This window comes from Chelonia mydas, chromosome 1 (assembly GCF_015237465.2).
Source record: "Chelonia mydas isolate rCheMyd1 chromosome 1, rCheMyd1.pri.v2, whole genome shotgun sequence".
Lineage (NCBI taxonomy): Eukaryota > Metazoa > Chordata > Testudines > Cheloniidae > Chelonia > Chelonia mydas.
The window spans coordinates 107,111,800-107,137,970 of record NC_057849.1 but is presented as its reverse complement, the minus strand read 5'-3'; positions in this window follow the sequence as shown (position 1 = coordinate 107,137,970).

Below are 26,171 nucleotides of genomic sequence, written 5' to 3'. Positions count from 1 at the left end.
GCAAAACACAGGCCAGAACTAATGTTACCAGATGTTCAGTTTTCGACCACAACACCCGGTCAAAAAGGGACCCAGGCGTCTTCGGTCAGCGGTGCTGACTGGGCTCTTAAAAGTCCAGTTGGTGCAGGGCTGGCAGGCTCCCTACCTGGTTCCGCACATCTCCCAGGAAGTGGCCGGCATGTCTTTCCGGCTCCTAGGTGTAGAAGCGGCCACGGAGGCTCCATGAGCTCCCCCCACCCCAAGCACCGGCTCTGCAGCTCCCGTTAGCCCTAGGAACCAGAGGGACATGTCGCTGCTTCTCGGAGCAGTCTGAGGTAAGCACCACCCAAGGCCTACACCCCTCACCCCCTCCTGCACCCCAACTCCCTGCCCCAGCCAATAGCCCCCTTCTGCACCCAAACTCCCTCCTGGAGTCTACACCCCACACCCGCTCCAGCACCCCAATCCACTGCCCCAGCCCTGAGCCCCCTCCCACACTCTGAACCCCTCAGCCCCAGCCTGGAGCCCCCACCTACACCCCAAACCTCTCATCCCTGGCCTCACCCCAGAGCCTGCACTTCCCTCCGGAGCCCTCACCCCCAACACCTCAACCCCCTGCCCTAGCCCAGAGCCCCCTCCCTCACTCTGAACCCCTCATTTCTGGCCCCACCCCACAGCCCTCACCCCCAGCAATGATTTATGCATCATGGTGATTCTAAATAGAGGCATGAAGTTTTTAAAGTTCAAAATGAAAGACGATTAAGAAGAGTAAAATATATTAGAACCTCAGAATTACAAATACCAGAGGTACGAACTGACTGGTCAACCACACACCTCATTTGAAACCGGAAGTACACATTCAGGAAGCAGCAGAGGGGGGAAAAAGGGAAATACAGCACAGTACTGAGTTAAACGTAAACTACTTAAAAAAAAAAGGGAAAGTTTAAATTTTTTTTTACAAGATAAGAAAACTGTTTCTATGCTTGTCATTTAAATTAAGATGGTTAAAAGCAGCATTTTTCTTCTGCATGGTAAAGTTTCAAAGCGGTTCTAAGTCAATGGTCCGTTGTAAACTTTTGAAGGAAGAACCATAATGTTTTGTTCAGAGTTATGAACATTTCAGAGTTACGAACAACCTCCAATCCTGAGGTGTTTGTAACTCTGAGGTTCTACTGTATGTGGGTTACAGAACCTATTTGATAAAACGAGGGGAAAGTGATACAATACAAAGAGGGAACAAGAGAGGATCTCATAGATGAAGAAAATTTTTTCAATATCATCTGTGGGGGGAGGAGGGAGCTGCAGCTGAATCTAAAATACAGACAAAAAGGAATTACAGATATCAAATGTCAGAGGCCAATGGTTTTAGAAAGAAAAGCTAATCTTTTCTGTTATTTAAGTCAATTCACAGTAGTCACTTTGACACACGCTCAAACAAAGTGCGGAAAAAAGGCCTCAGATTTTATTTGTGTCAATGCTGGATCAGCAGATGAGACAGCAGACAATTACCAGAGGTTGCTATAACCAAAGACATGGTGTGTGTTTTGCAGAACATCAGACTAGGTAATCATAACTCTCACTTCTGGCCTTAAAAATCTATGAATTGCACACAACCTCTGGTTAATCACCCAAACCCAGACAAACCATGATTTACCAGTGTTTGAGTTTGACAAAGACAAATCCGAAGGGCATAGCTGAATTGTAATCAGTCTTACTAGCATTTTTGACTAACCAAAAAACACAAGAATCCTCAACTGTTAAAATGAAATATTTTTGCAAACTGTGGAAACTGGTAGCAGAAGTTGTGTCAGCAAGAAGTGTCACGATTTTTGAAAGAGGTATCATTTTAGGCCCCCTACACCTTTGCTTTATTCCAGTCAGATGTTTCATAAGACAGTTCGCGCCTCAGTATGCAAGCACTAACAAAATTACAAAAGCTTACTAGACTAACAGTATAGACCATGAGGTCCTGTGGCAGGGCTGGTCTGTTCCCTGAAGTGTAATAGGACCTAGGGGTCATCGCACCCCGTATTTGTAGTATGTCCCCTTTTAAGGTTTTTGGGGGGGGGGGGGCGTCTCAGTGGTCTAGGAAAATGAAAGGCAAATGTGAGGAGATAGGAAGAAATCCCAGGGGAATGGTCTGCATTAAGGTAATAGAAGCACACGTTTTCCCCTACAGGCCTGGGACCAGGAACCTTGTATAGAAAGCAGGATTCCCCTCTCCCACCCAATGAGAAGAAGCAGCTCTGGGACAGAGGGATAGACCAGCAAGAGAGGGCTTGCCTGCTCATGGAACTCTCTGAGCCTGGGGACGGCTGGGAGACAGGGACCAGGTGAATGAGAAGCTGATTGAAAGTCACAGTTAGCCTGAGGTCACTAACCAGCCCAACTAGGGGAGCTGTGGGTCTCCTGTTCCAAGGAGGAAGAAGCCCAACAGAAAACACCAGCCCCGAGAAGGAGGGCTGGGAAGATTTGCAAACTTGAAGAGAAGATCTATGGAGCAGGACTAAAACCCCAAGAGGGAGGGCTAAGACCCCTGGTCATAAAGGAGTGATATCTTGGGGAAGCTCAATGATCTAAACAAAATAGACTCCAGGATAAGGGGGGAATAGTGTTTAAAGACTCTGGAGGCGAGCTTCTTATTTCTGAACCCCAAGGGAGGGTGTTGAGGGAAATGTTGCAGGTCCTTGCTTAACCAGCAGGGGGTCTATAGAGCAGGCATGCACTATGACAGCCTTAGATTTCCTAGAGCAGTGGTCACCAACTGGTAGATCGCGATCGACTGGTCAATCGTGGAGCCTCTGACAGTCCGTTTCAGTCTCAGCCACTGAGATTGTCAGATGGTCCAAACAGGGAGACTGGCTGCTAACAGTCCAGCGGCGCAGCAGAGCTAAGGCCAGCTCCCTGCTTACCCTGGCTCCGCGCTGCTCCCAGAAGTGGCCAGCATGTCGGGCAGCGGCTCCTGGAAGGGGGGGAGGAGCAAAGGGTCTCCACATGCTGCCCTTGCCTGCAGGCACTGCCCCCACAGCTCCCATTGGTTGGGAACAGGAAACCATGGCCAATGGGGGCGGTGCCTGCAGACGGGGGCAGTGTGCAGAGCCACCTGCCCCTCCTCCAACCCCCCCCCAGGTGCTGCTGCCGGACATGCCGGCTGCTTCCAGGAGCAGCACAGGGCCAGGGCAGGTAGGGAGTCTGCCTTAGCCCCTCTGCGCTGCCACCCAGGAGCTGCCTGAAGTAAGTGGAGCCTGTTTGGAGCCCGCACCCTGAACCCCTCCCACACCGCAACCCCCTGCCCCAGCCCTGAGCCCCCCCACACCCAAACTCCCTCCCAGAGCCCTCACCCCCTCCTGCACCCCAACCCCTGGCCCCAGCCCTGAGCCCCCTCCCATACCCCCTTCTGCACCCCAACTCCCTGCTCCCTCCCAGAGCCTGGACCCCAACCCGCTGCCTGAGCCCTGAGCCCCCTCCTGGAGCCAGCACCCTGCACCTGCTTCCCAACCCCCTCCCCCAATCCTGAGCCACCTTCTGCACCCAAACTCCCTCCCAGAGCCTGCACCCTGAACCCCCTCCTGAACCCCAACCCCCTGTCCCAGGCTCAGCCTGGAGCCCCTCCTAGACTCTAAACCCCTCGGCCCCAGCCCAGAGCCTGCACCCCCTCCCCTTGTCCCAGCCCAGTGAAAGTGAGTGAAGGTAGGGGAGAGCGAGCGATGGAGGGAGTGGGAATGGAGTGAGTGAGGTGTGGCCTCAGAGAAGGGGTGGGGTGGTGGGTGTGGCAAGGTTGTTTGGGTTTGCATGATTACTGTTATTTCTACATTTTCTTTGAGGTAGATCCTGAGTTGCACTTAAATTCAAAAAGTGATCTTGTGCTTTAAAAGGTTGGAGACCACTGTCCTAGAGTAATGTAAAGGGGCTTATTAGCATTAACTCCTGTGACAGATATTGCAATCCCAGTACAGTCTCTTTGGGGACCATTGTATTACATTTATGAACGGCTTATGTATGGCAGTATTCTTCTCCATGGGAGAAGGTTACTACAGCTCCTCCAAGAACTAAAATCTCTGGGGCGGGGGGGAGTGCTACTGAGATGTGCTACTGAGACTAAACGACTCTCAAGAGGTACCATTCCGGGCAGTAGTTTGGATATACTGGTTCAAACTGGTTTTCCAGAGACTAGAAGACAAACAAAGGGCTTACGCTACAAAAGGATGGGTTTGAACTGACACAGGGCATTCTTTTGATTCAGCAAATGAGGGGCCCCAATCCTGTGGAAGGGTTGGAAAGACTTGGACTGAGTAGGGCTTCATAAGACTGATGGGTGACTTCTGGTATGTTTGGTGAGTGCTTCAGCCTGTTTTTTATTTTTATGTTTTTTGGTAATGTTTCACCTTAAGAATAAATGTGATTATGTAACCTTCGGGTGGGCTAGAGTTTACTTCACTGCCCTTCCTCTAAGTGCCATAAAACAACTCCCATAGAAAAGCACAGGAGACCCAGAATTCAGTCACTGAGGATTTTCAGCAAGGATTGCACAGGGTCAACCTCCCCACCATCAAGTCCAAAAGCAATTAACTTAATTCTTAAGTACCAACTTTATGAAATCTTATAATTGTCAAGAAACATAATTAATAATAATAACAACTTAATTTTTGCAACATAACATGGCTACTTTATAGCATACATTATTTTCACAGGTTTAGTCTGTATCAGCAAAAACAACAAGGAGTCACAAAGTTCAGGCACCAGGTTTGCCGTGATGGTATCGGGGATGCTATTCCTGATGGCTTGTAGTCCATCTTTGTGTGGAATGTTGGTGTAGAGGGCTTCTACATCCATAGTGGCTGGGATGGTGTTTTCTGGAAGATCACCAAAGGATTGTAATTTCTTCAGGAAGTCAGTGGTGTCTCGAAGATAGCTGGGAGTGCTGGTAGCATAGGGCCTGAGGAGAGAGTCTACATAGCCAGACAATCCTGCTGTCAGGGTGCCAATGCCTGAGATGATGGGGCATCCAGGATTCCCAGGTTTATGGATTTTGGGTAGCAAGTAGAATACCCCTGGTTGGGGGTCTAGGGGTGTGTCAGTGTAGATTTGTTCCTGTGCTTCTTTAGGGAGTTTCTTGAGCAGATGGTGTAGTTTCTTTTGGTAATCCTCAGTGGGATCAGAGGGTAATGGCCTGTAGAATGTGGTGTCAGAGAGTTGTCCAGCAGCCTCTTGTTCATATTCCGACCTATTCATGATGACTACAGCACCTCCTTTGGCAGCCTTTTTTATTATGATGTCAGAGTTGCTCCTGAGGCTGTGGATGGCATTGTGTTCTGCACAGCTGAGGTTATGGGGCAAGTGATGCTGCTTTTCCACAATTTCAGCTTGTGCATGTCAATAGAAGTACTCTGTGTAGAAGTCCAGTCTGTTGTTTCGACCTTCAGGAGGAGTCCACACAGAATCCTTATTTCTGTAGTGTTGGTAGGAAGCTTCCTGTGTGTTAGTGTGCTGTTCAGTGGTGTGTTGGAAATATTCCTTGAGTCAGAGACATCGAAAGTAGGATTCTAGGTCACTGCAGAACTTTGTGACTTTGTCCTCACCCACAACTATTTCAGATTTGGGGACAATTTATACCTTCAAGTCAACAGGACTGCTATGGGTACTCACATGGCCCCACAGTATGCCAACATTTTTATGGCTGACTTAGAACAACGCTTCCTCAGCTCTCGTCCCCTCACACCCCTACTCTACTTGCACTACATTGATGACATCTTCATCATCTGGACCCATGGAAAGGAGGCCCTCGAGGAATTCCATCAAGATTTCAACAATTTCCACCATACCATCAACCTCAGCCTGGACCAGCCCACACAAGAGGTCCACTTCCTAGACACTACAGTGCCAAGAAGCGATAGTCACATAAACACCACCCTATACCAGAAACCTACTGACTGCTATACTTACCTACATGCCTCCATCTTTCATCCAGACCACATCACACAATCCATTGTCTATAGCCAAGCTCTAAGATACAACTGCATTTGCTCCAACCCCTCAGACAGAGACAAACACCTACAGGATCTCTATCAAGTGTTCTTAAATCTACAGTACCCACCTGCTGACGTGAAGAAACAGATTGACAGAGCCAGAAGAATACCCAGAAGTCACATACTAGAGGACAGGCCCAACAAAAAAAGTAAGAGAACGCCACTAGCTGTCACCTTCAGCCCCCAACTAAAACCTCTCCAGCGCCTCATCAAGGATCTACAACCTATCCTGAAGGATGATCCTTCACTCTCACAGACCTTGGGAGACAGGCCAGTCCTCACTTACAGACAGCCCCCCTAACCTGAAGCAAATACTCACCAGCAACTACACACCACACAACTAAAACACCAACCCAGAAACCAAACCCTGCTACAAACCCCGGTGCTAACTCTGTCCACATATCTATTCAAGGGACACCATCATAGGACCTAACCACATCAGCCACACCATCAAGGACTCGTTCAGCTGCACATCTACCAATGTGATATATGCCATCAAGTGCCAGCAATGCCCCTCTGCCATGTACATTGGCCAAACCGCACAGTCTCTACGCAAAAGAATAAATGGACACAAATGTGATATCAGGAATCATAACATTCAAAAACCAGTAGGAGAACACTTCAATCTCTCTGGTCACTCAATAACAGACCTAAAAGTGGCAATTCTTCAACAAAAAAACTTCAAAAACAGACTCCAACGTGAAGCTGCAGAACTGGAATTAATTTGCAAACTGGATACCATCAGATTAGGCCTGAATAGAGACTGGGAGTGGTTGGGTCATTAGAAAACCTAAACTTAATTTCCCCAATACTAATTTCTCCGTACTGTTAATCACACCTTCTTGTCAACTGTCTGTAATGGGCCACTCTCTTACCACTGCAAAAGTTATTTTTCCTCCCTTGGTATCCTGCTGTTAATTGCTTTAACTCATTAGACTGACCTCACACTTGGTAAAGCAACCTCCCATCCTTTCATGTATTTATACCTGCTCCTGTATTTTCACTCCATGCATCTGATGAAGTGGGTTCTAGCCCACGAAAGCTTATGCCCAAATAAATTTGTTAGTCTCTAAGGTGCCCCAAGGACTCCTCATTATTTTCACAGTTATACATAAACATAAAGCAAACAAATTAAATCTAAACAGGTCAGTTCCCACAAAAACATAGTGTGAAGTAACTCAGAAGTCCCCAAAGCTTAGGAGGAGTTCACGCGAGTCTCAGTTACAGTCTTTGATCATCAAAATCTATATAGTCTGCTGAGTCAAAAGCACTGCAACAACATCTTCCCTCCACTTGCTTATAGAAATCCATGCAGACTCTTTCGCCTCCTCTGCTGAAATCACTCAGTTAGCTAACTAATTAACCAACCACTCAGTTAAGTCTATAGATTTAAAAAACCCTGCTGCAAAATAGCCTTTCTTAGTCTCTTTTGCTCCAATGCACAGGACAGAATGGGACCCAGTGGTATTTTCTATTGCAATGTGCAATTCGATTAAACAACACTAGTGTATGCTGGGTGCATCCTTACGCCATACTGAGCTCAATGAGAGTTTTGCCTAAATAAGGACTGGATTTATCCCACAGGGCATTCTTTTTCTTCTGTCTCCCAACAATCACTTTTCCGGTCCTTCCCCATAGGCCCCGTGCAAGGAGAGGAGCTAGATGAGTTCGGCTGAAGCCCCAAATCCTGGCAGCTGACTCCCGCGGGGCCGAAGCTGTGAGACCCCACTCCCCACAGTGCAGAAGCCCCTAGCCCCACCACACCGCCATAGGGCAAAAGGCCCAAGCCCCTTCCTCCCCCTAGTATGGTAGACAGAGAATGGGGGGCAATTTCAAAAGAGCCACATGCCGTTTGCGAGCCAGTTTGGATGCCCCTGGAAGTTAACCCCAATTGCACATCAAGTGCCAGGAAATGCTCCTGTTCTCTGTCACACATTCATTGGAGTTTTGCTGAAATAAGGCCTAATCTACCCCAGGATTTTAGCCACTGGCATAGCTGCATAAATGCAAGCCCCTAGAGAAGACATTATTTACACCCATAGAGTGCAATTTTCCCCACTGGACAAACACTAGGGGTTTGCAACAGTGTATCCATATGGATGGCTAAAACCCAATGTAGACATGGCCCAGCTATCTTCACTCTCTTTTCTGCAGAAAACGGAAACGGCCTTTGTTATCTCAGCTTTCTTGGCTTCAATACATTCTAGCATACTTCTGTCTCTGACTGAGACACTTAGCAAAGCACAGAAGAGAAGGAGCTGTATAAGTACTAAAAAGTCATTTTGGGAGCTAGCCAAGAGTGAAGTAATAATAAAAAATAATAAATTAAAAATACAGCTGCCTTTATAAAATGGCCCCAGGTAACTAGCAGTTCAGACACAAAAGCTGCCTCTAACATACACTCCACTTCATTTTTTTATTTAAAAATTAAAACAGATTCATTTCCTCAAATATCAAGAAACTTATCTCAACTTTGTTGTATAAACATTAAAAAGCACAAGCCCCACACAAATGAGTTATATTTAAGACCAGCCAACAAATTCACAGACTGACCAGAGTACTACACAATTAGGTACCCTAGGTACAATAGGCCAGTGGTCCCCAAACTGTGGGGTGCACCTCCCAGCAGAGCACGGAGGAACATTCAGGGGGGCATGGTGGGGCACAGGCCAGTCCCCCACAGGGAGTGGGGAGGAAGCACTACCCCAGCCCTCTTCTGCCCCCAGCTCTGCTCTGGACCCAGCTCCCAGACATGGTTCTACTTCCAGCCCCACCCCCCAGCTACGGCCCCGGCCTCCCAGCTCCCGGCCCAGCTGTGGCTCCACACCTGTCCACAGCCCCAGCTGCCAGCCTGGCTGCGGCTCAGCTCCCAGCCCCAGTCTTGCCCCTAGCCTCCAACCCCGACCACGGCCCAGCCACGGCTCTGTTCCTGGCCCAGCCCAGCTCCCAGCCACAGATCCATCCCCAGCTGTGGCCCCGGCCTCAGTCCCTGGATCCCATCTCAATCATGACTTCAGCTCCAGCCTCAGTCCCCGGCCCCAACCATGGCCCTGGTCCCAGTCACAGCCCCGACCCCGACCATGGCCCCGGTCCTGACTCCCAAACATCACTGGGTGCGTGTGTATGTGTGTGGACAGAAATAAGGAGGGGTGCAAAGTAAAAAGTTTGGGGATCACTGCAATGGGAGCTCTAGTTGCAGCATATCAGCTTCAGTCTCTTAGCCCTGTCTGTAAACTCAGGCAATAGTGGTGTACACTCAATGATAATCTCTCCTAGATATCACAAATCCGTTGGTCTGTCTTTCTCTTGGTAATCTGAGAGTATTATAAAGACAGTAAAAAAAGACAAAAACAAAATGCTTGCAGGATAAATCTAAAATGTGGGTAATATCCCAGGATATTATCTTCTTCTGGCACCTGTCTCCCATTCCGATACCAGCATTACCCATCTGCCCAAGAGCAGCAGATTCCAGTGACTTGCAGGTTAGCTTCCCAGTGCAAGAGAAATCAATGATGTGGATGTGACATTATATCCCATATTCGTCGTAATAATATTATTGATATGATTATGACATAATTATGATGCTGTAGTGGGGCAGTTGCCCCACTTTGGCAGGCAAGGGGTTAATAGCAGCCCTTGGCGCGGCTGAGCATAACCCAGCCAATCAGAGAAGGGCAGAAAGGCAGCCAATCAGGGCCAGGCTGGGCCCAATATAAAGGCTGCAAAGCAGCAGACATCAGTCTCTCCTTGACAAGCAAGGCAGAAGGACTGGCTCCTAGGAATAGCACCTTAGATAGAGCAGTGCTGGGCAGGCTCAGGGGAGCAGAGGGAAAGCTCCAGCCTGATACTTGCTGGGCTGAGGCCCCTGAAAGAAAGGGCTGAGAAGGGGCAAGGGCCAAAGGGGAAGTGGGCCAGGGAGCATGAGCAGTAGAGGGGAGAGAAGTGGGTCAGGATATGGCTGCAGCCAGAGGGTCCCTGGGCTGGGACCCAGAGTAGTGGGTGGGTGGGCCTAGGTCTGCCCCTTACACTGTACCTGGCTGTGGAGGAGCGTGGCCTGATACAGACTGTGGCTTTCCCTGAGGCAAGGGGCTAGACTTTGGGGCTGCAGTTGGCCATGAAGGCAGGTGCAGACTGAGGACTGTGTATACCCCCCGGAAGGGGAGAGCTCCAAGTGGAGCATAGCTGGAGGGCTGTCTCCAGAAGAGGATGCCGCAAGCCAGGGAGCAATGCGGGTCCCAGACAGCAGAGCAGACAGTGGGTGGGATGCTACCCACAGAGATAATTCCTGGAGCAACCAGCAGGAGGTGCTGTGGTGGTGAGTCTGCAACCTGTTACAGATCCCTTTTGTACAAGATGGATCATGTAAGGTGTCATTGGAAAAGTTATGATTTGCTGAATATCCTATTCGTATGCATATCATTATTTATCTGAAGTTATAAATATTGACTATGAATCTGTATTTCAAATGGGCTTACTCTGGAAAACACCCACAGCCAGTCTTTCAGGTACAACTGTGAAGAAGCCAGACAGTGTTAATGGTTCATCAAAAACAATGGGCTGTGGAATAGCTTAGCCTTCCTGTACCTGTTTCGGCCAGCCTGTAAGTAATGGTGGCTGTGACTCTGCAAGGGCATGTGACCAGACCACATGACTCTGAACTTCATCTTGGGTACCTGTATTTTCCCACAGACTGGTCTCGGAACCAAGTTTGAAACAAAGGGTTCCTGCCATGTGGAAAAGCTGTATAAGGCAGGGAGTTCTTCACTCCTGCACAACTCAACACCTGAAAGACGTTCTGGAAGAAAAGGACTTGAAACAGGGGTGGGGAGCCCAAGCTGCAAGCAAGTGCAGCTTGGGCCTCAAATCTGCAAGCCTGATTATATCATCAGTCAGGGTGAGAAATTCATATCCTGTCTTTCTAGTATCTAAACTTAGTAAATAAACAAAACCGCAAACTAGATAATCTGCTTTGATCTGTTTGCTATCACTTAAAATCTATCTTTTGTAGTTAAACTTATGTTTTAATCTAAACCAGTGTGCCTTTGAAATGTCTAGGGAAAATCTCAGCTTGGTTTAACACAAGTGTATTGTGCATGTTCCTTTGAGGGAGAGGCGAACTGAGTAATTCATACTGGTTGGGATTTTGACCAGGGCAGGATGGTACAGCTCTGGGGTCTCAGGCTGGGAAGCTGGGGGTTATTTTGGCTGCAGCCTCTCTATTGTTGTTTCATGCAGTGGCTGGCCAAAGCCTGCATGCAACTGCAGCTGGGTGTGTCCCTGCCTGAATGTATGCTGGTGGGAGTGTAGGAGTGGGAGTGGGTCACAGCAGCATAGTGCTGAGAGAACCCAGCCTGGTGAGTCAGAGGGCTCAGAGGTACCCCAGTTCCAGGTGGCACCCTGGGAGGACACCCATCACAGTGGAGTCTGGGTAAATTTCTTTTTTTGCACATACACCAGTCCTGAAGCAGAGCTGGTCAAACAGCTTGCAGGTGATCCCTTCTTTCAAGAGTGGCAGCCTAGTGCCTGGTTCCCAGGGAGCAACTCTGCCTCAAGAATTGGTACCAATCAGAGACCCAGGCAGACAGCAAACTCCTTGGCTTGCTCCCTCAGCTCCTTTTCCAAGGGCCACCTCTTCTGCATAGAGCTCTGCACAACTAAAATTACTAACAACAAAATGGCATGTCTGTCCAAGACTGAACACTTGCACACTAAGGAAAACAACTTGGAAGACTATGTTTAACAGTGACACCTACTATCACAATAGTCATACATAATTGACCAGAAAGGGGCAAATGCCCAAAACAATTCTAGGATATATCAATAACATTCCATTCTTAATAGGATTTAACTTTACAGATATTTGACTTGAATATCTCAGTTAAAACTGACAGCAATAAACAAGACTCAATAAATCTATGTAATCGGTATAACAGTGAATCCAAAATATAGAAGTCAAAACACACCAAAAAATGAACAGCCAAATCCTGCTCCACCACAGCTACGTTGCAATGCCTGCATCAACTGCCTCCCACCCCCAGCATAAGGAGAAGGAGGGGCATGTGTGAGATGAGGAGGACGTGCAGCAGAGCAGAGATCCACTATAGCAGGTCCTCCACTGGTGTAAGGTCCCTGAGGGACCTTGCACCAGTGACATAGGTTAGGGTTGCCCAAGTGTAGCCCTCAACTGCATGGGGACTGGGCACCCTCAACCGGCTCCCTGTGGTTCCCTTGCCACTCCATCTGAGTACAGCTTGGATGTAGTGGAGAATCAAGCCCTGAAGGTCTAACCAAAAAAACCCTACAAAAAAGTAAAATCCCAAAATGGAATCCAGTGGCACCAATCTCTGGCACAGAAAGGATCCAAACCAGTTTAACGTAATTCCAGACAATACCACAAAACAGGTTAACTGTATTAAAGGCTGCTAAAGGCCAAAGAAACCAAGTTTTAAAAAACAAAACAACCTCCTTCCCTCATCAGATGTATTTAAACAAATATCTTTAAGATCTCAGGTTAGAAATTAACCCTTTGGACTGTGTCCAGTTGGCCTTTCCCTAGTCTCCAACTGTGTGCACACACACTGTTTGCACATACAAAAGCCTTTTTGCACACAAACTTCTGCACACACTTATTTCCATGTGCACAATTAGAGACAAACTTTTTTAATTGCCAGCTGATGAATCATTGCATAAAAGCACTGAAATATGAATGATGAATTCCTTAAGAATATCCCTGCTTATATATAGTTATTTACTCTTCTAGTTTAAAGGTGAAGTGGTATGTTGTACAGTAACTGTGATAGCTAGGCACCAAAATGCAGTAAATTGAGAGTAGCAATAGAATCAAAGCCAAAGTGCGTTCTACTCCTGTTCGCCTAGATTTCAGTCATGTGGTTTTTTGTCTGGCATTTTTATTTTCCCTCTTTCACAGCTCTCCTTCATAATCATCTTTTTTCCTCAGTGTGTCCCTTCCTTCTGTGTCCCTCATCCTTTGTTCTTCTTAGGTTCTCTTATTGCAAGTAGGCTTCTGTGTGGGAAAAAGTTCTCCAAACCAGAGATTTGACCATATCTATATGGAAGATGTCTGTTCCTGCTGCCACCTCTGTCCCTTAGCTTGATCTCATTCTTGACTGAGAGGGATACAGAATGTTGGCAGAGGATAGATACTAATGAAGTACGGTCTTTGCCACTTCTAGTGGGTAGTTTGTTGTGTATGTGTGGTTTTTGGGATTAGGGATGGGGCAGTCATTATTAGTATTCAATCTATTTGCTGGAAAACTAACCAGTAAGGCTGTAGGAAATTTTTCTGTAAAACCTTCCGGGGGAGGAATAGGGTTGTTTTTTCTTTCAGCAAAAATTTTCTATTTTTTTTTAAAGAATCTGGTTTTCTGATTTATCAGAAAGCAAAACCACCGAAGCCAAAATGTTTTGGTTCTTGGTATTTTTGACCATAAATTTTCAGTTTTTGATAGCCATATCAAATGTTCTTTGTCCAGTAGAACAGCTTTGAATTCCCCCCCCAATCTATCACACACTTGAGAGGTGTGGACAGATTTCTGTTTTCAGAGAAGGCATTCCTGACTTTGGTCACTCATGTTTTTGATATGTTTTTCCCCACCCATGATGGTTGTCAGGGCTCTAACTCATGGCAGTGTCTCAGGATATCAAGTGTTGGTGTCTGAGACTGGTCTAAATCTTAAGAGGTTGAGTTGCCCCTGCTTTTTGCCAGTTGGGTATTCTTTGTCCCTAAGACTTTCTTACCCACACAATTTCCAGCTCTGGAGTTTCTGCTGGAGGTGGGCAGCTTTAGTTTCAGAGCAGCTCACCAGTCTATATTCTAATGACAATATGTGGAATCAGCATATCCTGTAGTGGGCCACCCTTCAGTTTCTTGAAATGTACTAACCAGCTGCAGGGTCCCTGAAAAGAACATTTCATGTCACTTCAGCTCCTCTCCAGGCAGACTGTCCATCAGTAGAGTCTGCACCAGTAAAAGCTGATACAGATGCTGAATTAATCTGTCCATAATTGCCCCATGTGTATAATATTGCCATCTCAATCAGTGGTGGATGTAAGATTGGCAGATGGATTCTGTAGCATAACGAAAGGATGAGAAGCCAAAGAAGTGAGAATGGGGGCAGCTACTGCAGTTTAAAAAGAGAAAGCTCTTGTGACTGCGGGATGCATGTTACACATCCAGACACAGAAACCTTAATTTGATTCCTCTTTAAGGACCTACAATGCCAAGATAAAGTAACATAATCAACAGTCAAAGCAGTGCAAAAGCATGTTTAACATCTAGTTGCAGATAATGGAAAAACACTCAACAGCAATATTGATAAACGAACCTATAAACCTTGAATGATTTTGCAAAGTCACTGCACAGCTAAACCATCTGACAACATGCAGTTGTTTGGGTCACTCAGACATTTAACCCTTGTGTCCTTCAAAGGAGTAATATGAACTAATTACTAAACATTATCCAAAAGCATTAGCACTGTGATCCAGAGATTAACTATTCATTTTAACACAGTGAAGAGTCCTTATGTTTTCATGTGACATTCTAGAAGTACAAATACAGATTTTTACCTGGGGAGACACATGTTTCAAGTTTAGGGATTTGAAGTATGTTAATCATAATTCATGTCACAGCTGTAATTCCTGTTCTCCATGCAATTTCCATGGTCATGTGACAGTAAAATGGTGCAATATATTTAGCATAAATTCAAGTTGGAACCCCTTCCTGAAGGGAGCACTGAAATTACAAAGCTGCTGGGCTAAGAAACAGTTCAGGATTTTTAGTTACATTTTTTGTTTCAAGTTTTGCTCCTCAGAATGAATTAATAAAATACCACATTCCATTTTCCACTCCCTTCTCAAGACATATTTCTTCCATAAAGCCTTCCAAAAATAACCACTACAAGATTCCAAAACCAACTTGAAGTAATAACAGTACCTCCATGTGTTTGCACTGATTTGTCTTTGTCTGAATTAGATTATAATACTTAGGAGCCAGGAAGAGTGTCTTCTCATGTCTGTATAACTCCACGCCCACTCTCAGCAGGCAACAAGAATTAAGATATAGTTCGTGAGGAACAACAGGTAAACAAATATGTATTGCTTATATACATGTCATACCTGCTATTGATTAGTCAAGCACTCAAATCATAAATCAAGCTTCCAAAATCATGAGATTTAATACTAATTTGGGGGTGTTTTTATTTGGGGTTTTGAGCCACTAGGTCACATTTTCAAGCTTTTCTCTGCAACCATGAAACTTACTAGGGCTAAACACTTCCCTTTTTTTTAACGAAAGTTGGGATTCCCTTGTAATCACTTCACATCAGCTGGGACCTTTAGAGGAAAAACTAGATATTGCAAGTCTTCCATAAAATCACAAGAATTGGCAACACTCCATTATATTACAAATGGAGTAGAGGTGAAACTACCAGATTGATGGCAGTGAAAACTGAAGTCCTGTATCTCTGTCCAGATATAGGACAGAGCTAGCTTTCCTGTGCCACCTTGCCAATGAGTGTCAATTCTAATCTACAATAGGCTGCCTCTGTGGGTGAGTTCACTCGCTATACCCATTAAATAATTTATCCTCCACAGAGACACTGCCAACAACCAACTGCAGAGGTGGTGGTTTTTATTATGTGTTAAACTATTGCCTACCCTAAGCCTTCAAAACTCATGAGTCAACCCCCCTGCCCCCAGTCAGGATATTGGTTTAAAAATAACAAGTGTTGAGGTGGTGGGTGTTTGCCTTCTGGTTGTTTAGACTTTCCTGTCCAGATATTCAAGCTGTCTTCTGCAATCCTTTTAATGATGGCTGAGAGTTTCACATAATCACATGATTCCAGGTGCTGAGGCTTTACGAAAAATGCCAGATATCATAGCAAAAGTACTGCCAATGTTCATGCTTCCCCTGGCTACCATGAACATGGACTGAGACCAAACTAATTCACACAGGCCACAAAAGGTCATCAGATGGCAACTTGTGCTGGCCTCCTCTGACCTGCTCTGGTTCTCACCCATTCTGCCTAGTATCAAGAGGCAAGGCTCCATGTACCATGCAGCACATTGTATATGCTAAGCCCTCCATCAAAGCCCTAAATTTATGTGGCATTTCTGCAGTAAGTATGCAGCATTCATATGAACGTGGCAATAGGAACTGAATAATTACAATATTGATTTATTAGCAGTGATTCCTTTGTTAACTGAAGGCCTACAAAATCATTTGATTAACTGTAAGCTTCTCATTTGGAAGAGCAGAGAAAAGGCAGCAGCAGAGGGTAAAGCAGTGTCCTGAGGGGAGCAGTGGAGGCTTACAGGAGGAAGCACCTGGTGTCTGGGTTCCAAGCTCTGCAGAAGTGGAGTTCTCCACTTCTATTCTGTGCCAGTCAGCAACTGTGGGATGACAACTGCCTTCTCCTGCAAGACTCCCCCCGATCCTTCCCAAGGTATGTAAACCCCTTCTGATCCTCATGCCACTATATGCTTCCTGGTCCTTCACACACTTTGCCAGCCTCTGCTCCTCTTCCCCACCTGTGGTGCACCTAAAATGGTATGTGGGCAAGTTGCAAAGCTATAAAATGGTAGGAAAACTGATAGCTTTTAAGATGTATGCAGTACAGATTTATGTGACATCCTGGCCAAAAAAAAGTAAATTATGTAGCTGTGAGTGTAAGCACATAAGTACATGGTGCACAGGGCCTTGCCTAAAAGTGGGGGAATGCATAGCCTCTTACTACTGCCCTCTGCTATCTAGTCTCCCTACCCTCCTTAAGCATAAGCATTTTACTGTGAAAGCTGTCTCTCAATGTTCTGCCTGCATATTGACTAGATCTACTGAAGTCAAATGGTTGTCTTCTGTTTACAGAGAACTCCCATGAGCTCTGACATTCACTCTGAATGACATGGAAATTTCCTGCTTCCTTAAGAGTAAGTCCCACCTCCCCACCCCCCTTTTTCCTGCTCAGAGCAGTTTTCCAAAACTATACCCTTCTCTTGTAACCATTCAGTGTGTCCTTGAAAATGCAGTAAACACTATTCAAGGAACAATTTAATATCACCCTTCAAAATATCTTAGTTGATCCTGTTTGTCATCAGAAATTTTGCAGCTTGCATGTATCTATATCATCTGAGAGTTGCTATACTGGCACCTATTGGCAATGATAGATAAGGCAACTTACTAAGTGATTAAGTTCTTGCCTTTGTTTCTACTATTGCCTGGTGTCAGAAGGGAAACAAATTTGCTAGAAGTAGTTTACGTTCAGAACTGTAAAATCTCAAGATACCCACTTAACAAGAATGGACTCTACATCAGCACTGTCTTTGGAATTTCCAGAATTCTAAAGGTTGATCAAAATGGGTTCAATTTTTTTCAAATACTTCATGAATACGACAAACTGAATAAAATAGAATATTAATTGGCTACACAAAATGAGAGAAGGCTGGTTTGAAGACATTTGGCCAAATACTATTCTCAGTCAGGTGGATACTGAAACAAAAATAGGAAATTAATTTGTGGGGTGTTTTTGCAACTCTGAGCTCCCTTTCTGAGAATATTCTAGCAAACAAGTTTGCTGGGTTGGACATTCATAGTGGGGGAGGGGGGAGAAGGGAATTTTAAGAAAATATTTTCAGAAAGTTTTTAAAGCATAAGTGAACATTTGCACTGGACAAAGGCTTGTCTACATGAACAGTTAGTACATATCAATCCAGGGTGTAAATCTACAGTGCATTCATGTGGCACCCACTAACTGCATGTGGACTCTGCTGCTTCTGTACACTATCAGTTCCTAGTATGCTTTGATCTACTCCGCTTTGAAATGGATCCACACAGTGTATGGCATGCTAGTGCCCTGTAGATTTACACCCCAGCTTGCCATGTACTGACCGGTCATGTAGACAAATCCTGAGAATCTCAGTCTGACGCTGTCTATCCTGGTGCCAGCTCAGGACAGGGCTGTAGGCTAGCTCGTTCACTATAGAAATCAAAGGAGTGTCAAAAGGTTAGTATAATCAGGCCAATTCACTTGTGTTTAGTTCAAAGGAAAGTTTAATGATATTGTCTTCACTTACCTATAACCTGTTGATTGCTATCACATTATATGTACATCCCTGTAACTAGTTAACCCTAGTCAAATGAGTGTGTTAAAATGAGAATGTACTTGATGTGTAAACTTCATGAAAACTAATGAAGGAATGTTGTTTGCTTTTACATTGTGTATACCCTTGAATTAAGTTACCCATCTAATGCAACTGGAGCCTTGGAAATGTAAACATGTTAACTTCAGAGCAAGGGCTATTGTGTTCAACGATGGGAATTCAGACTCAGTCTGCATTTCCTCCTCATCCACATGAAAGGAAAAAGCACCTGCTTAGAGAGACTGACAGCTTGTCTGCTGGAGAAGAAGATATAAACATGGAATCAAAGAATAGTCCTGAATCTCTGACTGTTTAGACCTTACAGGGAAGATACTAGATGAGAAGTTGAGATCCCCAGAAACATCTGGGCTCCCTGAAAAGACTTTTGGGAAACTAGCAGTTTATTACATCAACTGCTATAATTTTGGACTTATAAACTTTGACTCATCTGTTAAAGCAGACAAAATATAATCTCTCTAACTCTTTTTTTCTTAGCTAGTAAACCTCTTGTTTACTATAGATCAGCTGTCAGCATTGTCTTTGGTGTGAGATCCAAAGCACCAATTGATCTGGAGTAAGCAACTGATCCTTTTGGGTTGGGAATAACCTGCTGTGATGTGACTTTTTTTGGTTTATGTAACCATTATCATGAAGTCCAGTTTGGCTGGCTGGCAGGATAGGCTGGAGTGCCTAAAGGGATTGTCTGTGACTACATGGTAAGATTAATGTAGTGATCCAAGAGTTTGCATTTGTTACTGGTTTGGTGAAATCTAACTCTAGAACACACCACAGTTTGGGGTGTCTACCCTGTTCTCTGACAGTCTGATCTGCGAGTGGCACTCACTGTTCGTTGTGAGCCACTCTAGACAGCATGACACTCATCCAGGCCCAACCCCAAAAACACATGTGAATAACTTTACTTACATATGTAGTCCTAAAGAAGTCAAATTGACTTATGTTTAAGTGTTTTGCAGGGTCCTGAGCCAGAAAACAGAAATCATATGATGTGACTAATCAAAACAAATATCCTCTTAAGTTTCAAATTCAAAATAAACTGCCCACAAATAACTTACAAATGCAAATTTTATTCATAGAAATCATATGGTGAACTGTGGGGGGAAAAATCCAAGTTAGTCACAGGTATTTCACAAACAAAGACAGGCATTCATGGAGGGCCAGATTCTCTGGTCCACTGAGGCCAGTTTGCAACATATAACTGTGGCAAAGGGGTCTAAATATGCTAAGAGAAGGGAATTATCCACAAACTTACAAAGGGGAAATCCCCAGGAGTGGAACCCTGACAGCTGTGCTGCCTCTGGCACTAGTCATTCACTATCCCCAGCAAAAGTGGAATGGGGGGCGGGGGCTATAGAGATATCCCTAATGCCTGATTCTCCCATAGTGTAAGATCTATGGAAGAATTTACTCTAACTTCTTATAAAGATCAGGGATCTGCAACTGGCTCCCTGCAGCCACCGTACCTCCTCATGTCTGAGCTGTGCTTGACTGTAGTGGAAAATCAGGACCTAGATAAGTTATTAATGACAAAATTATTCACCAATCTCCTTTAATGGAGCCGCTCTAAATTTTCACCATTGTAGCTAAGACCAGAATTTGACCAAATTTGTAGCATTCATGGCTGTGAAATTAAATCATGTCACACACTTATCTTTTCCCAAAGCATGCCATAAATTTAGTAAAACATACACAATTTGATGTCATCCCATGCCCCAAAGCAAACATACAATATAACCTCTTTAAAAACAAACATGCCATAAAATGCTGCAATCCCTATTCTGGAATCTAACCTCTTGGGGGCAATGCACATGTCCTGATGGAGAATAGTACAGGAGTTGCATGATATTTGATCTAGTCATAGTGCAATGTTTTTGGAAACTAGTGTATATGAACATTAAATATTCTCTGGGACCCTTGTCTTTCATTTTTTACTACAGATTATTTTAACAGAAACATCCGGCTACTATGGGAAAGTGGTTTGGGATTGTGGGTTAAGCAAACTATCCCTGGGGCCACTAGCCCCAACAACATCCTACCCAGTTGCCAAAGTTTTGTCTCCACTTTCTCTTCCCCACCGCACCCCCCCCTCCAAAAAAAAACCCTTCTACAATGCAGTTATGTTTTTCAGCACAGAATTTAGCAGCCTATTGAAAATTAGGGGCAACATAAAATTAGTAATACAATCAGTACCATATTCCTTGTGTCTAATTTCCATATTTAATTCAGTAAAAACCTAATTTTTAAAAAATATCAAATTGCTGCAGCAGCATTTCTAATTTGCTACACGGAGTGTCACATCAGCCAGGTGTCTTGCTGAAGAATCTGGGTCAAGCTTGCCATGAAGTTTGTAGGGCCTATAAGGGGCAGAGACTATGCCTTCTTTCCTATTAACATACAGCCAGCTTACTACTTTTGAACCTAAGCCCTGGTCTACACTAGGACTTTAGGTCGAATTTAGCAGCGTTAAATCGATGTAAGCCCGTACCTGTCCACACGATGAAGCCATTTATTTCGACTTAAAGGGCTCTTAAAATCGATTTCCTTACTCCACCCCTGACAAGTGGATTAGCGCTTAAATCGGCCTTGCTGGGTCGAATTTGGGGTACTGTGGACACAATTCAACGGTATTGGCCTCCGGGAGCTATCCCAGAGTGCTCCATTTTGACCGCTCTGGACAGCACTCTCAACTCAGATGCACTGGCCAGGTAGACAGGAAAAGAACCACGAACTTTTGAATCTCATTTCCTGTTTGGCCAGCGTGGCAAGCTGCAGGTGACCATGCAGAGCTCATCAGCAGAGGTGACCGTGATGGAGTCTCAGAATCGCAAAAGAGCTCCAGCATGGACCGAACGGGAGGTACGGGATCTAATCGCTGTATGGGGAGAGGAATCTGTGCTATCAGAACTCCGTTCCAGTTTTCGAAATGCCAAAACCTTTGTCAAAATCTCCCAGGGCATGAAGGACAGAGGCCATAACAGGGACCCGAAGCAGTGCCGCGTGAAACTGAAGGAGCTGAGGCAAGCCTACCAGAGAGGCGAACGGCCGCTCCGGGTCAGAGCCCCAAACATGCCGCTTCTATGATGAGCTGCATGCCATTTTAGGGGGTTCAGCCACCACTACCCCAGCCGTGTTGTTTGACTCCTTCAATGGAGATGGAGGCAATACGGAAGCAGGTTTTGGGGACGAAGAAGATGATAGCTCACAGCAAGCAAGCGGAGAAACCGGTTTTCCCGACAGCCAGGAACTGTTTCTCACCCTGGACCTGGAGCCAGTACCCCCCGAACCCACCCAAGGCTGCCTCCTGGACCCAGCAGGCGGAGAAGGGACCTCTGGTGAGTGTACCTTTTAAAATACTATACATAGTGTAAAAGCAAGCACGTGAAAGGATTACTTTGCCCTGGCATTCGCGGCTCTCCTGGATATACTCCCAAAGCCTTTGCAAAAGGTTTCTGGGGAGGGCAGACTTATTGCGTCCTTCATGGTAGGACACTTTACCACTCCAGGCCAGTAACATGTACTCGGGAATCATTGTACAACAAAGCATTGCAGTGTATGTTTGCTGGCGTTCAAGCAACATCCGTTCTTTATCTCTCTGTGTTATCCTCAGGAGAGTGAGATATAATCCATGGTCACCTGGTTGAAATAGGGTGCTTTTCTTCAGGGGACACTCAGAGGAGCCCATTCCTGCTGGGCTGTTTGCCTGCGGCTGAACAGAAATGTTCCCCGCTGTTAGCCACAGGGAGGGGGGAGGGTGGAGGGGGTAGCCACGCGGTGGGGGGAGGCAAAATGCGACCTTGTAACGAAAGCACATGTGCTATGTATGTAATGTTAACAGCAAGGTTTACCCTGAAAGAGTGTAGCCAGTGTTTTATAAAATGTGTCTTTTTAAATACCGCTGTCCCTTTTTTTTCTCCACCAGCTGCATGTGTTTCAACGATCACAGGATCTTCTCCTTCCCAGAGGCTAGTGAAGATTAGAAAGAAAAAAAAACGCACTCGAGATGAAATGTTCTCCGAGCTGATGCTGTCCTCCCACACTGACAGAGCACAGACGAATGCGTGGAGGCAAATAATGTCAGACTGCAGGAAAGCACAAAATGACCGGGAGGAGAGGTGGCGGGCTGAAGAGAGTAAGTGGCGGGCTGAAGAAAGGGCTGAAGCTCGAATGTGGCGGCAGCGTGATGAGAGGAGGCAGGATTCAATGCTGAGGCTGCTGGAGGACCAAACCAGTATGCTCCAGTGTATGGTTGAGCTGCAGCAAAGGCAGCTGGAGAACAGACTGCCACTACAGCCCCTGTGTAACCAACCGCCCTCCTCCCCAAGTTCCATAGCCTCCACACCCAGACGCCCAAGAACGCGGTGGGGGTGCCTCTGGCCAACCAGCCACTCCACCACAGAGGATTGCCCAAAAAAAAGAAGGCTGTCATTCAATAAATTTTAAAGTTGTAAACTTTTAAAGTGCTGTGTGGCATTTTCCTTCCCTCCTCCACCACTCCTCCTGGGCTACCTTGGTAGTCATCCCCCTGTTTGTGTGATGAATGAATGAAGAATGCATGAATGTGAAGCAACAATGACTTTATTGCCTCTGCAAGCGGTGATCGAAGGGAGGAGGGGAGGGTGGTTAGCTTACAGGGAAGTAGAGTGAACCAAGGGGCGGGGGGTTTCATCAAGGAGAAACAAACAGAACTTTCACACCGTAGCCTGGCCAGTCACGAAACTGGTTTTCAAAGCCTCTCTGATGCGTACCGCGCCCTCCTGTGCTCTTCTAACCGCCCTGGTGTCTGGCTGCGCGTAACCAGCAGCCAGGCGATTTGCCTCAACCTCCCACCCCGCCATAAACGTCTCCCCCTTACTCTCACAGATATTGTGGAGCACACAGCAAGCAGTAATAACAGTGGGAATATTGGTTTCGCTGAGGTCTAAGCGAGTCAGTAAACTGCGCCAGCGCGCCTTTAAACGTCCAAATGCACATTCTACCACCATTCTGCACTTGCTCAGCCTGTAGTTGAACAGCTCCTGACTACTGTCCAGGCTGCCTGTGTATGGCTTCATGAGCCATGGCATTAAGGGGTAGGCTGGGTCCCCAAGGATACATATAGGCATTTCAACATCCCCAACGGTTATTTTCTGGTCTGGGAATAAAGTCCCTTCTTGCAGCTTTTGAAACAGACCAGAGTTCCTGAAGATGCGAGCGTCATGTACCTTTCCCGGCCATCCCACGTTGATGTTGGTGAAACGTCCCTTGTGATCCACCAGAGCTTGCAGCACTATTGAAAAGTACCCCTTGCGGTTTATGTACTCGCCGGCTTGGTGCTCCGGTGCCAAGATAGGGATATGGGTTCCGTCTATGGCCCCACCACAGTTAGGGAATCCCATTGCAGCAAAGCCATCCACTATGACCTGCACATTTCCCAGGGTCACTACCCTTGATATCAGCAGATCTTTGATTGCGTGGGCTACTTGCATCACAGCAGCCCCAACAGTAGATTTGCCCACTCCAAATTGATTCCCAACTGACCGGTAGCTGTCTGGCGTTGCAAGCTTCCACAGGGCTATCGCCACTCGCTTCTCAACTGTGAGGGCTGCTCTCATCTTGGTATTCATGCACTTCAGGGCAGGGGAAAGCAAGTCACAGAGTTCCATGAAAGTGCCCTTACGCATGCGAAAGTTTCGCAGCCACTGGGAATCATCCCAGACCTGCAACACTATGCGGTCCCACCAGTCTGTGCTTGTTTCCCGAGCCCAGAATCGGCGTTCCACAGCATGAACCTGCCCCATTAGCACCATGATGCATGCATTGTCAGGGCCCATGCTTTCAGAGAAATCTGTGTCCATGTCCTGATCACTCACGTGACCGCGCTGACGTTGCCTCCTCGCCCGGTAGCGCTTTGCCAGGTTCTGGTGCTGCATATACTGCTGGATAATGCGTGTGGTGTTTAATGTGCTCCTAATTGCCAAAGTGAGCTGAGCGGACTCCATGCTTGCCTTGGTATGGCGTCCGCACAGAAAAAAGGCGCGGAATGATTGTCTGCCGTTGCTCTGACGGAGGGAGGGGCGACTGACGACACGGCTTACAGGGTTGGCTTCAGGGAGCTAAAATCCACAAAGGGGGTGGCTTTAAATCAAGGAGTAGTTCAGGCAGGAGTTCATGGAGGGTTCCAATAAGAAATGGTGCACCTAAGTTACTGTTCTTATTGGAACAAGGAGGTTAGCGTGGCCTCTGATTGATACATGGCTAGATTTAGCTCGCTGCACCTTCTCTGTGAGTGACTGCAGTGTGACCTAGAGGAATGAGTCCCCTAGACAGGGGAAGAGGCAAATGAGTACAAAACAAATCTGGTCTATTTCTTGTTTCGATCCACTCCATCTATCTTTTACATCTTTGGCTGGCAGCAGACGGTGCAGAAGGACTGCATGCCATCCACATCTCATGGCTGCTCGGCAGAAGATGGTACAGTACGACTGCTAGCCATCCTCATCTCTTGCCTGCCCGGCAGAAGATGGTACAGTACGATTGCTAGCCATCGTCATCTCTTGCCTGCCCGGCAGAAGACGGTACAATACGACTGCTAGCAATCCGTATTGCCTGCCTGATCACCATAAGACGGTTCAATAGGACTGACTGCAGGACTAAAGAGAATGACCTGGTCAAGTCACCAAAAATTTAGTCCCTGCGCCCATGTCTGCCCAGGCGCTCCCAGCCGACGTGGCCAGGAGCACCTCGGACACGACGAGGACGGGTAACAGTCATACTGCACCGTCTGCTGCCAGAAGGCAATGGGTTGCTGCTACTGTGTAGCAATGCCGTACCGCGTCTTTCAGCACCCAGGAGACATACGGTGACGGTTACCTGAGCGGGCTCCATGCTTGCGGTGGTATGGCGTCCGCACAGGTAACTCAGGAAAAAAGGCGCGAAACGATTGTCTGCCCTTGCCTTCACGGAGGGAGGGAGGGAACGGGGGCCGGACAATATGTACCCAGAACCACCCGCGACAATGTTTTAGCCCAATCAGAGTGCTCCATTGTGACTGCTCTGGACAGCACTCTCAACTCAGATGCACGATTGTTTGCCGTTGCTCTGACGCAGGGAGGGGTTACAGGGTTGACTTCACGGAGGGTTCCAATAAGAAATGGTGCACCTAAGTTATTGTTCTTATTGGAACAAGGAGGTTAGCCTGGCCTCTGATTGATACATGGCTAGATTTAGCTCGCTGCACCTTCTCTGTGAGTGACTGCAGTGTGACCTAGAGGAATGAGTCCCATAGACAGGGGAAGAGGCAAATGAGTACAAAACAAATCCGGTTTATTTCTTGTTTTGATCCACTCCATCTATCTTTTACATCTTTGGCTGGCAGCAGACAGTGCAGAAGGACATATTGCCTACCTGCTCACCATAAGATGGTTCAATAGGACTGACTGTCTGACTTAAGAGAATGACCTGGTCAAGTCACCAAAAATTTAGTCCCTGAGCCCATGTCTGCCCAGGCACTCCCAGCCGACATGGCCAGGAGCACCTTGGACATGACGAGAACGGCTACCAGTCGTACTGTACCGTCTGCTGCCAGAAGGCAAGGGGTTGCTGCTACTGTGTAGCAATGCCATACCGCGTCTGCCAGCACCCAGGAGACATACGGTGACGGTTACCTGAGCGGGCTCCATGCTTGCGGTGGTATGGCGTCCGCACAGGTAACTCAGGAAAAAAGGCGCGAAACGATTGTCTGCCCTTGCTTTCACGGAGGGAGGGAGGGAAGGGGGGACTGACGATATGTACCCAGAACCACCCGCGACAATGCTTCAGCCCCATCAGGCATTGGGATCTCAACCCAGAATTCCAATGGGCAGCGGAGACTGCGGGAACTGTGGGATAGCTACCCACAGTGCAACGCTCCGGAAGTCGACTCTAGCCTCGGTACTGTGGAAGCACTCCGCCGAGTTAATGCACTTAATGCACTTCTGTGGGGACACACACACTCGAATATATAAAACCGATTTCTAA